This window comes from Labrus mixtus, chromosome 20 (assembly GCF_963584025.1).
Source record: "Labrus mixtus chromosome 20, fLabMix1.1, whole genome shotgun sequence".
Taxonomy (NCBI): domain Eukaryota; kingdom Metazoa; phylum Chordata; class Actinopteri; order Labriformes; family Labridae; genus Labrus; species Labrus mixtus.
In genome coordinates, this window is record NC_083631.1 from 11963260 (window position 1) to 11976113 (window position 12854).

The following is a 12854-nucleotide window of genomic DNA, read 5'->3' on the forward strand; positions in this document are numbered from 1 at the left end:
GATGTGAGGCTCAGGAATATATAGGACAGCACAGTTCGTGTGTCTCTTTCATACTTGTTTAACTATTAAATGAAAAGGGAGAAAAAAAGAATCCACCCATTATTTAGACCATTTTCAAGGCTAATTTGAGCCTCAAGTTATATCACACTTACTATAAAAAGCTTAGCCTGTCATCGTTTCCTCAGTCCACTACTTAAATATCTGCTGCTAGCTTTGACTGAGTGAGCCTAATTGGAACTGAGAACACGTAATCTGCTAACTAGTGAAATGGCTGTCAACAATGAAGCTAGAATGAAAAGCAGGGTGAAGCCTCTGGCCCACAGCTAATCCTGGACCAGGACTAAAAAAAGGTCTGGATTGTAAACAAACATAAGGCTGTGTCTGTGCTGAAGCAGGCCAACACTATTAGGTTGTGTGGGGTTTCCACTACATTTACCTCCAATGGTAAATCTAACCTCGCTCACCAATAAAACCAATTCTATGTACAGTACATGTCATATTTTGTGCTGCTATTTACACCTCACACTCACCTGGCAAGCATAAATGTTCCACTGGATTCAGCAAACTAAGCTTTTAAAAATACTACAAAAAGGCTTTTTGCTAGAATACAAGATGCTGGATGTCAAAACTGGATCGATCAGGCTCATCTGCCTTCCCCAGCTAAGTGCACTTGTGCTAGAGGACACACACTCCTCTACTGCACGGCACTCATAGACAAGTAAGAGTCAGCTAATACAATTTTTCACAAAATAACTCATTAAGCAAGCAAACTGCTGCCAAAGTCAGTAAATATTATTCCCAATGACCTAGTCATTGACACTGTCTGCATGAACAGACAAAGAAAATTGCAGACATTGAAGAAAGTACAAGTTTGCATAAGCTTTCAGAAAGGTGATTTTCTTGTATGAAGGCACAATGTTGCAAAAAAATAGCATCAAATAAACCTGAACATTTGAAATAACAAAACTAAACAAACATTAAAGGCTCACTATGTTACTTCAGAGCAGCTTTCAGACCAAAACAAATGCTCTCGTCAGACACAGCTACTTCATCCCTCAGCCGCCACTCTGCGAGGTGGAGAGAGCAGTATATGAGTGCTAATAAACATCTAGATTCTGCATTCAATTTGAAATGATGACATGCATCTCAAAGTCATCACTAGTACACAATAGGGGTGCAATTGGTTGTCGACAAAAACCGATTGCAAAATTAGTCGCAGACGAATTTACTTGTTAATCATTAGGTCATCGTGCATGTTTTTATGCTGTGCACAGATATAGTTTTCCGGAGCAAAGTTGCTGAGTGGATTGAGTCATTGAATCCTTACTATCTCTGCTGACAGTTGCAAAACATTGAATGGGAAGCAACAGGAAAACAAAACATTGCATATTTTGGGCTGCAGATTACACCATCACGTTCTACAACTTCTAAACTCAGAGCATTTCACCCTCGACGCTGCAAATTACAGTGTTACCCTTTCCTGCTCCAAAGTCCCGACCGTAGTCAGAAAGGACACACAGCTTAAACTGTAGGCTACATTCGTCTTGGTATCTCTTACAGCTACCGACCGCTCTTTCTCAGCTGCTCCTTTAATGACAACAACGTAACTCTCACACTCGCTGACTTTCAGTCCCTCTCCTCACTCACTCTACCACCCACATAATTGTCTTTTGAAAATCATCTCTGACATTCATCTTCGCAATCCAAAGTTCCAGCCATGCAGTGATTTTTCTCTTATTTAAATTTTCAGTCCCTCACCTTGAAACCTTTCCCTGAAAATGTATGTATCTTTTTCTCTTCCCCTCATCTCTTTCTTTTTCCAGAGAAAACCTCGACTGTGTTATTATAATTATATGGATTGAAACTAAATGTCTTGCATTAACAGTAGTTACGTTTAAAGCCAAGACAAAAACACGGCTGAATTAAGATTTCTAATGGCATGGTTTCAATGTGAAACAGTAATGTTAAATGAAATACTGATTGATAAATAAGTGCCTTAATAAGTATTTACACAAAACATGATCTGGTTGCTGCATTGATTAAGTCTGTCACAGGCTCTAATTGGCAGACAATAGGACAATGCGATGTCATGAAGTTATTAGATAAGAAAAGAAAAAAGACAAACAATAACAGCGCTGCTAAGGTGTGACTGATAAAAATTCATTACAGCCAGCTCAGAGTAATTCCTCCCTGGTGGGGGCTTAAGCCCAGCGTACACTGTAGGATTGTAAAAATGTTGTGGTGGAATGTCAGCTCACACTGTACGACTGAATAGTTTAAGACGCACGCCCAAAGCTCATGATTTATGTGCTCACACTGTACTGTACAGTGATTGTCAGGCATGAGTTAAACCCGGACGGACCATTCACAGTGGTCAATAGAAAACTCTAACAGACGGATTTTTGAAGATTACGATTAACGATTATTTTGATTGATATTGAGATCACAATTATTAAACACCATTATTTTTTGATTTTACAACATCTGCATCAACTGATTATATCCAACTTATAAACAATTCTTAAACATTCTGAACACTTTGAAAAACAAGCGATAAATGAAAATAAATAGAGAGAAATATAAATATAATCAAATAACAAATTAATACATGAACAACGTTTTTCAGGTAGAGGTTATGTACTCTTGTGGCCAAAGTATAAAAGCAAACCCTTTGAAACATTAACCATGACAAGAGCTATGCCTGCTGCACAGTAAAGGTTTGAGCTCGATTATCTTGTTTTCATTATTGTTGCGGGAACTCAATATTGTGATTGAAACTTGATTAATTTCCCAGCCCTAGATTTGTATATTTCAGTTGTCGAAAGATTTAGCAGGCATGCCTACTGTTGCCTTGGTGATTTCACACGCTGTCTGTCAGTTTATGCAGGCAAAAAAAGGGGAAAAATTCCTGAAGTCGGGGGATTGGCTTGTGGCTCTGCTCTCAATGTGTGAGCGTGTGCAGTCAATAAACTTTCAAACATGCCAGAAATATATTTAACTGGTTGGGAGCAGCTGTCACAAAACTCAGGTCTAAATCAGCCTGAACTCAGACAGTGACTGTACAGAGAGTCTACAGGAGATGGAGGGTGGGGGGGCAAATACTTCCAATATGGTGGATTCATGTCTTGAGATTTATTCTCTCAGCACCATGCCAACATTACTTCAGTCATTTCTATCTTGGTCTTGATTCTGGGCACAATGCCTCTCTTCCATCTTCCCCATGTCTCTCATGTTTGGAACAGCGAGATGCCCAGTTCCCTTTCAAGAGTCAGGATGTTAACTTTACTGTACATACTGTAACCTCCTGCGGGGAGCAGTAAAGGCCTCGGCCTTCGTCTCAGAAGTAAATCTGAGCAGGGAGTCTGTCCTTTTAATGTAATCCCTTGACCACTTCCTGTTGTGGCCACTCCTGACGCCAGTCTCTGTTCCTTTCTCCATGGGCCAGAGAGTTTATGTTCGTGTGTAATTCTTACTGCATAGATCTACTCTCTGAGAACATTTGTGTATGTGAGCGAGAATCCTCCCTGGAGGGATGAGAGCTTGTTTTGGAGTCTTTCTCTCATCCAACTCGAGCAGTTTTTTTTGAAGTCTCTTCTCTTATCCCCTAAAACAATACAATCCCCCTGAGAGATGCTACTGAGGAAAACAGACTGTGCAGCATTAGAGTCAGAGATAGAGGGAGGAGAAACAGAGAGAGAACAGAGAGTCCTGAACGCAGCGACAGCACACATGCCTTCACTCATGCTGTCCTGCCTATTGGTGCTGAGGGATTAAAAAAACGGTTGAGGGAACCAGAAATATATGGACTAGCACTCAGCATAGTGCTGACTGTGGATATAAAACATGTAGATTGATTTAACGCCTCTTTTTGGCCAATCACTGTAATCAAAAGTCCTAAAAAAAAACACTAACAAGATCAAACCCATCCACGAAGTTTGAGCCACTTTTACAAGGAATTTGTGAGATATCAAGTGTGACATGAACAGACAATTGTAAAGTCAAGCTTCCAACAGACACACCATTTTCTATATAAAAGTCTAGGTCAACCGTTTAAGCACAGCTTCTGGTAAACAATCTGCAGCCCCTTATCAGCAACCAAGGTGTACGTGGAATACACAACATATTTATAACAGAACTTACAACAGAACATCATGAAGGTGTAATGTTTTACATATTTCCATGGTTGTATTGAAAATGAAGCAAAACTAACAGCTTTTTACTGATCTCCTTAGTGATCACTATGATGCTCTACTTTATCCTATAGAGATAAGGATGTATAAATATAACATCAGTAAAATGGAGACAGCTGACTTTTGATGCCAGCTTTTGTTCTCGGAGGTTTTAAATACTGTGGTACTAAAAACATTGAGATTTAAAGCTGCATTCTGCTGTTTTTTTAATCAACTATTGTGTAAAATAAAAAGATACTTTTGATAAACCCATAGAGCAAAAATCGACAGACCATCAATCCCCTTTTCTAAACAACATTAGCTTGTGTTAAGAAAATGACTTACTTGTAAAATACATTATGTCGCCACATATTTTAAATTTCTCTTAAGATTATACATCTCCCCTCTCCCTTGTAAGTGTACATGCACAATTAAGTTGAGTTATGCTCATAGCTCGGTTAGGACATGAAATTGGACTACTTTTTTGAACCAAGCACAGAAGTACATGCAGTGAAACAGCAAAACATTGATCAACTTTAATAAGTAGCTACACTTGTTATGTTAGCTTTGTTATGAGGTTAGCAACATGTTACATGTTGCTGACGGGCAGTGGCGGCTAGTATTCAATAGAGTTTCAGTTTTGGGATATTACTCTTACCACTGCTTCTATTCTGGCACCCAATAACTCAACACGACAACATTTTAAAACTCCTATGTCAACTTCAACCCTATGGTAGCGAATCGAGTTTCCCTTAGTTTAGCTTAGTTTTGCCTTCAGCTAATATCGTGACGTCATTATGACGTAGGCCCTATAAGGGTCTAATCAACGATTTACAACTACTAACTAACATGTTAACATGAACTTTAAAAGTCCAGTTTTAGTCAGATATGTAATCATCATGTTTTTGAATGATCTTGTGCTTAATGGTGTGAACATTGTATTTTAACTTGCTGTGGTTGGTAAAATGTCAGTAAAGTTGGGCAGGATGACCACAACAACAATAATGACAGAAATCAAGGAGGAAGTAGAAAACAGACGTTAGAGAAAAGCACTTTGAGTGTATACACATGACACCAGAGGTTGCGCTAGACTTTCTTGTTGTCTGTCATTTTGACGGACAGGGTCGTAAAATTTCCGTCATAATCTAAAATGGTCCGTCATTTTCATTTCTTATGTTTTTATGATAATGAGACTAATAAATGTCTATTTATTTATTAACTATTTATTATAGCCTTTGATTATAGAAACACATTACACGTTACGTTTAATTTGCAGAACAATTTGAGGGCGCACTCAGACTAGTAAAGTTGTCCCGTACCGTGCTTAAGCATGATTGTCCCCCCTCCCCATTCATTCCGCCATAGCTCACGCCGCTCCAGGACTAACCGGGCCTGAGCACGGCCATTTCTTGTACATAACGTCGTAATACAAGACATGCATAGCTTTACCTAATTATGAGGCGTGCTAAGTTTACAAGACAGGCGGGCTATGGAAAAAATAAATAAAGGGACGCGCGGTCGAGTCCGCGTCCGCACATCGGAGAACAACACAGAGACCATGGCAGCTACTTTACTGACTGTGTATGTTTCTTTGAGTCATGTTAGTCAGATACAGCCATAACACTCCGGGATTTCTCCCGAATGAAGGCTGTCAATGTTGTGTACCCGCGTGCCAAGTGCTCGTGCATGAACTGTAACGTGCTTAACGATAGCTTAACCATGCTATGAAAACAACCAGAAGCTAGTCAACGATGTCATGCACGTGAGGTCAGACAGTCTACAGGATAAAAACAATAACTAATTAATTATGCACACTCGTCGCCAACTGGACTGGAAGGTCTACTGCAGCCAGGTGCTTTACACGTGGTTAAGGACAATGCTGTGTGACAATTGGAAAGGAGCGGTGGACACCCAGTGATTCTAATCCGTCAAAATGATAGACAGCCTTCAGATTTTTCCATCGTTGTTAAAAAAAATCTGTCATCGAATATTTCACAGCTACAACATGAAAAACACAACACCATTGGAAACCAATGGAGAACATTTGAAGCTTCACAGACACCTCAGTTGTGTCGAGCTCAGAGTTCAAAAGCATATCATTATCAAGATAAGCCCCTAAAGAGGGACAAACACTCCTCTTCCCGCCTGAGGGAGAAACTGTTCTCCACTTTGTAATATTAAAAGAATATCCAAACATTACCTTATTCCAATTGTTAAATGTGTCCTACTTTATCATAACTCATACTGTGAAAATAAATTCCTTTAAATTGCACAAGCAAAATGAGATGAAGACTTTAACTCGATTAAACTATATGTCGTGACCCATGTGATTCTCAACCCCAATTAAAGCGCTTGATTTCCTGTCAGAGGGAGGGAGGGATAACCGTGGCTCACTGATAGATATTACATTTTTCTGTGTGGGGGAGGCATGTCTACATCTGGCGTTTACCACTAATTGAATAGAGGCTGCATTAAATAAAGATGTTCCGTCTTCTGCAGAAAAGAACAGAACATTCCAGAGAAACTATAGCACTAGGGAGGGGCCCTAAGGCTCTTCTATAAAACTCTTTATGTGTTTGTGTGAGAGCTCACTGTACAGCCTGCTTATGCTTTATTCAGTCTGATATAATCTGAAGTATGCATAGTCACTTGGTGGGAACTTCAATCAGCCGTCCCTTGTTTTACACTCTGCACTGCTCATCACTTTGCCATCATTTTCTGCCTCATTTTCCATCTCATTTACCTGCTCACATATGCGCTACAAAAACAGAATGACTGCAGTTCATCTATTCAAGACTTTTATTCACATAATCATCTGCTTCTTGTGGCCTGAAAAGACGAACTGTGTATTTCACATTTTTGTTCTAAAGAGAAGTTTAAGCGCGGTAGTTTATGCACAGTTGAGATTAAGAAAGTCTTATCTGTTGTTCGCAAAGATGCATCATTTATAATACTTATGAACCCTCAAGGAAGTTGTTTGGCAAATTACAATCGTGTTGTCTTTCTCTGGCAATGTAAGAACCTGCCACAGCAGTGACAACATGTCACAATATTGTTGAAAATGTAATGAAGAGTACAGACTGCAGGACAACATATCTGATGGATAAATACTCAAGCATCTTTATCTGTGCCATGATGTATAAAAATGAAAGATATGTATGTGCTGATGGACATTGGACAACATGTCAACCCATTAGAACATTCAGCTCACAACCCCCAAAATATGGGTGCCAGAGACTTGGGACCCCCACTGTCTCAAAAAGTGGTTAGGGCATATATTGTAGCGCAGAGCCGCGCCCACGACAATAGGCCTAACCAAACCATTACACAAAGAAAACAACAGCCTAAACACCATGAAATGATTTGAAACGGCCTGGTAATTTACTGATAGAAAGGCAGGGGCAGAATATAAGTGATTTCCATAGAGTGCAGCACTGAGTGGAATGCATAGACACACAGGTGTATCCTTGTTCATGTGAAAGAGCAGCAGACATCTACATTGTTGCAGTTGTGAGCAAACCTACATTCCAAGTGTTTTTACACATTTATTACACTTATTGACCTGGTTTATGTTAAAGTGCATTACTTCTGTTTTTTTGAAGGCATCTTGCGACCCTCCTCTTAGTGGCCTGCGACCGCTACTTTGGGACCCACTGCTTTAAAAAAATAGCTGTTGCGAAGATCTAGCCAGTAATTTGTCTTGTTTTCTTAACAAACAGACCCAGACCCAATTATATTCAAAGCTGATTCAAATTTAAAAAACACATAACGTGGCAAATGTTATCATTTCTAAGATAGCATGTTTGCCGTTAAGTAACAAGATACTGCAAAAGGAAAATGCCAAATCTAGGTTTAAGATGACGTAGAAACAGTGTTACAGCTGCAGAGTTTGTCGACCAATGTGCACTGACAAGTTGATAATTACACCCTGAACTATACCCGTAGAGCTTGAACATTATCAGATTTTTTAGGTAGCTAACAATATAGATATTTGAGGGTTTAAAAAAACAAACAAATGACATGAACCTAAGTATTTTTGAAGCAAACTAACTTCATGATTAGTGGTCGTAGTTTCACATCAATAGTTAAAGAGGACATATTATACCCCTTTTCCACCTTTTCACACATTCCTCTGTGGTCTAAATGAAACATCTGTGCTGTGCTTAGGTCAAAATATAACATGAAACAAGCACCAGAGGAGGTTTGTGACCCTGTATAAACCAGCTCTCTCAGAACACTCTGTTTTGGTGTGTGTGTCTCTTTAAATGCAATGAGCTCCCACCCTGAGTTTTCCTGGTAGACATCACTCCTTCGCTAGTGAGAATTAAAATGGCAGACCAGCACAACATTTTTGCTCTAGTCTGGGGGTGGAGTCCATGGGTGGCAATACCAGGGGAGGGGAGGGTATTCTTTTTTACCAGAATCCCACTGTGACATCACAAGGAGCGCAAAAAAACAGAGCATTTTCCTCTGTGTTGTAAGACTTATGCAGACCACAAACAAAGGACTGGATGGGTTTGTTTCAGATTTTGTGGGTCGGTAGACACTCAGGTTACCTAAATATATGTTCTAAAACACTGTAGAAGTGGATTTTTCATAATATGTCCCCTTTAAAGTCTCCAAGTTCACTCGTGGACTGCTCTCCCTTCTGTACATATACAAAGGCCCCTGTGTTTCAGATGAAACCAGAGGTATATGAGCTAAGTTGATTACAGAAATGTGATTTAAAGTGTGCAAACATTTAAGTCTGTTTATGTACCTTAAGTCTAAACACCCATGTGATGTCTGGACTGTTTTTCATCTTTAGCTGGAAGTGAAGAAGCGTTACGTTAAATAGGCTTAGAAGAGTCAACAACATTGGATACACTAAAGCAGATTTACTGAGTGTACAGATCATCATCAGGGCAGCATCATTTTTCACCACCACATGTTTTCTGTACAGCAGGGTGTTTACTGTTTACCAACACCAATGATGCAGATGGCACAGAGCTCTTTTACAGAGTGGCTGTAAGAGGATAGTTCTCTGCTGCAGAGCGCGCGGTAAGAGAAATAAATAAACACGTTATAGTGCACATAAAGGAGCGACGTATAGGAGGAAATGTATTAAGGTAAAAAAAAAAAACGGTGCGGTCAGCAGAAATGAAGGCTCAGACAATGAATTCAAAAGGTTTTATCGACTGGAGTGCGACATGAGTTACTGTGAAGTGACCATCATCGGGAAGAAGCCTTCAAAACATCGTCAATCTCAAAGGCTGCTAAAGTCATCAACCAGTTAAAATGATAAAAAGTCTTTCATCCCTTCTCCCTGTATTGTGAACTAGTGAATTCTAGACTCAAACTGTGACTGGTTCACCGTTAGGATGAGATCAAATTTTAGCACGTATTGATTTAGCCCTGAAGGCCAACTTCTTCCAGCTGTGTGTCCATGGATGAGTGCGTGTTCAACTTGCTTTCTTAAAAGAAGAATGCGCGACTTTTTGACCCAATAGATGTCGCTCTTGAACACCAGCAAGAAACAAACTGCTGTTTGGCGACACCTCCGCCATGCTGAAGCCTCCACTCTCCTCCAGCAACACACCCCCAACCCCCCTCCACTCTCGTTTGCACAAGGGAGTTTTGCACAAACAGCATACAAAATTGTTGGTTGGAGCTGCAATTGCCTGTGGCCTGCATTGTTGTGACAGCAGGCTAAATGTCAGCACACTTTAGTCAACTTGTAGCTTCTAATTGCATTTAATTTGACAAGGAATGATCGTGATCTAAAAATGCTTGTGACATCCAAATAAGCAGTCAGTATGTTATTCTTCTTTCCTCATGTCCTTGACCAAAGCAGCTTTTATACATAAGGAGAGGAGCCAACCGTCCCCTCCATGTAAACATGATGTAAAGACGGCTCTGACAACAACACAGCCAGCGGTACTCGTGCTTCTCACTCATTGCAGGCGGTCATGATTCAGACAGACATTTACAGAGGATATTGATATCTCCTCTATTGTGTAAAATGGTGCACATACTTCCTTTAATAAACTAGCTTGTTATGTCTATAGCTAGCTATGTTTATTGTGACTTATCTTTCTTCTAAACAAGCCTTTGACGTGAATCCTCTTTACAACATTATGTATTACATCATTGTATTTCTAAGTTGCTGTGGTTAAATACGTCATAGGTATAAAATAATGTAATGGTTTTAAATCAATCCTTCATGCATGAAGGGTTCAAGAAAACAGCATACAATGAAATTTGCTGGTAGCAGTTATAATTTGAGTAAAAGTACAAGCTGATATTTTTCTTAACTGGCTGAATGATTAGCTGACTTTAAGTCCCTCCCCCCTTAGTCTATACATCTGTGATGTAAGTAGGCGGAGGGACCTCGGGGACTGGGGCAGAGGCTGCCTCCACAGCCCCTGTTATGTAACCGGTTTCCCTCAGACTGAGGCAGGCGAGGGAAGGAGAGAGACAGGTTTTTCCTTTCCTGTGTCTCCCCCTCCCCCTTCCTCGCACAGCCCACCTCCCCTCGCCACCCCTCCCTCCCCTCCTGCTCGCTATACATTAAGCCTCAACCTCAGAAAACCAGGACGCTGCCTCGCAGCAATGAGCTATGGGAATGGAAGGGGAGGGGGAGGGCGGTGTTAGGAACGGACGTCAAAAGAGGTCACGTCTGGCTGTAGGCAGAGATTATGGCTTTGTATGTTTGTATATGTACACACATGTACAGAGCGATTCTTAAAGAGGAGTTACACATGTTAGAGAAATATATATTATTAACCCTTTTATGATTATATTATGGTAAAACACTGACCATGGCATACACCTGTAACACTTATTAGTTCTACTTTTAGCATGATTTACCTTCAAAGGATTTATTGAGTACAGAGTATTATTCCCTTCTTTAAAGGAAACAAGACTGATGGAAGCTCTCATGAATAGTAATACATCTTTGAGAGGCTGCTGGAAACTAATAAAAACCGCTTGCTCCCTAACTCATAACTGGGTGACTGGGGGAAACTCTTGTAAACAACACATGTGAGAGATGCTTCCTGTGTAATTTCATGGAGGCCTGTCTTCTGCACTCAAGGGAAATATCTCTTATAGTTCCACATTCATTCACTGTTTTACACCTTGCTATGGTTATATGAGAGTTTTAGTTTCCGCTCTGCGATTTGAAAATATGATGTGCACACTGGATTTATTTTCCTCTGGGAAGATGTCGGACAAAAAAATAAATGCATAATGTGGGTCAAAGGTGACGTGAAATTACTTTCGACAGATAATATAAATAACTTGCTGCTCATATTCACTCTAACACCTGCACACTGATCTAAGTCTGTGCAGGTCAAACTATAGATCCTGAACTGCAGCTAAAAGCCTGAAATGTGTCATTAAATGATGTCTGATTGGTCCAAGAATTGTCATATGATGCCTCCCCTCATTCTTGAATCACATTATTTTCAACACATTCCTTATCTTAACCACACACACACAATACAAAGACCAGTATAGGAATATGTGCAGCTCAATTCACAATATCAAACATGTAGACCACGCCTCTGCCTGCAGGAGCAGCTATAGGTTGAGAACAACATTTCATATTTCATGCTGCCTTGTAACACATGCATTATTTATGTCAAGTCTCCAGGAGCACTTTAAGCACACTTTGGCACAGTTTTCTGCACACAAACCTACTTGAATATGTCACAGCATAGGAATGTGGACAGTGGCTGCGCAGTAAATCGCAGATTGGCAGGGCCACGTATATATATATATAGGCTACTGTAAATATAGTACCGAGTACATCTTTGCACACACAAAGCCCGTTCTCTGTTCCTTCTTAGGTATCATCTCTCACGGATGGCCCAGACTGTACAGACATGTATATCGCAGGGTGTAGGTTAACAAGTTTCTTACTGCGATGATCATATAGCTTCAACCTTAACCGTGAACTTAGCCCTGACCCAGGTCCCTGAACATCACCACAGTAAAAGAAGCACATGGCAGTCATGCGGATCACTTTCTCAGATGGCACGCAGAGGCACACACAGTTACACTGCATGTCTTTACATTAACCTATGGGTACAGTACAGTAGGCAGGCAGGCCGGCGCAGCGCCCGGGTTGACGTGAGGACAGCACTCGCTTTGTACCGCCGGCTCATAAAGGAACCACCGCTGTATTTCTCTATAAAAAAGACAAACTCACCAATGCTCGACTTGTGGAAGAAACCCGCCTCCTCCGCCGTCAACATAAAGCCCCGTGAACAAGGAGCAGCCGGATTAACACGTGAAGAAAAAGCAGAACAAACACGTTGAAATAAAAGCGAGTCCTGCTGGTTTACCGTCTGATACGGCGTGGCTCTCTCCCCGGTGCTAGCTCCTCTCTCAGTCCGCTATCAGGTGTGAGGAGACGGGAGCGCCGTGTCTGCCAGGGACTGCCAAGCCATGGCCACGGTCTGCAGGAGAACTCTACAACGTTTATTTGCTTTCTGTGCTGCTGCTCAGTCCTCCCCCCGCCTGCCTGTACAGTACGGGTGAATGCGGGTCAGGAGCAGTAGAGTTGCCGCGGAGGAGCATTCACCACCAAGCCCCACAGCGCCCTCTACCGGCCAAATACGAGGACTGCAGTGATGGTTGCATAAGACGAGTGAACTAAGGGGGGATCTCTCTGCGTTTCTTCAGCAACATTTGTAAATG

General features: G+C 41.0%; 1 protein-coding gene across 1 annotated transcript in view; it reads right to left on the bottom strand.

The window, feature by feature from the left end:
• LOC132995381 (thyroid hormone receptor alpha) overlaps positions 1 to 12666 on the bottom strand; it is a 95844-nt gene extending 83178 nt beyond the window's left edge. The window contains exon 1 of the mRNA XM_061065336.1: positions 12364 to 12666. The gene's annotated coding sequence lies outside the window, so the exon portion shown is untranslated. The remainder of the gene's footprint in view (positions 1 to 12363) is intronic.
• Positions 12667 to 12854: the final 188 nt, after the last annotated feature.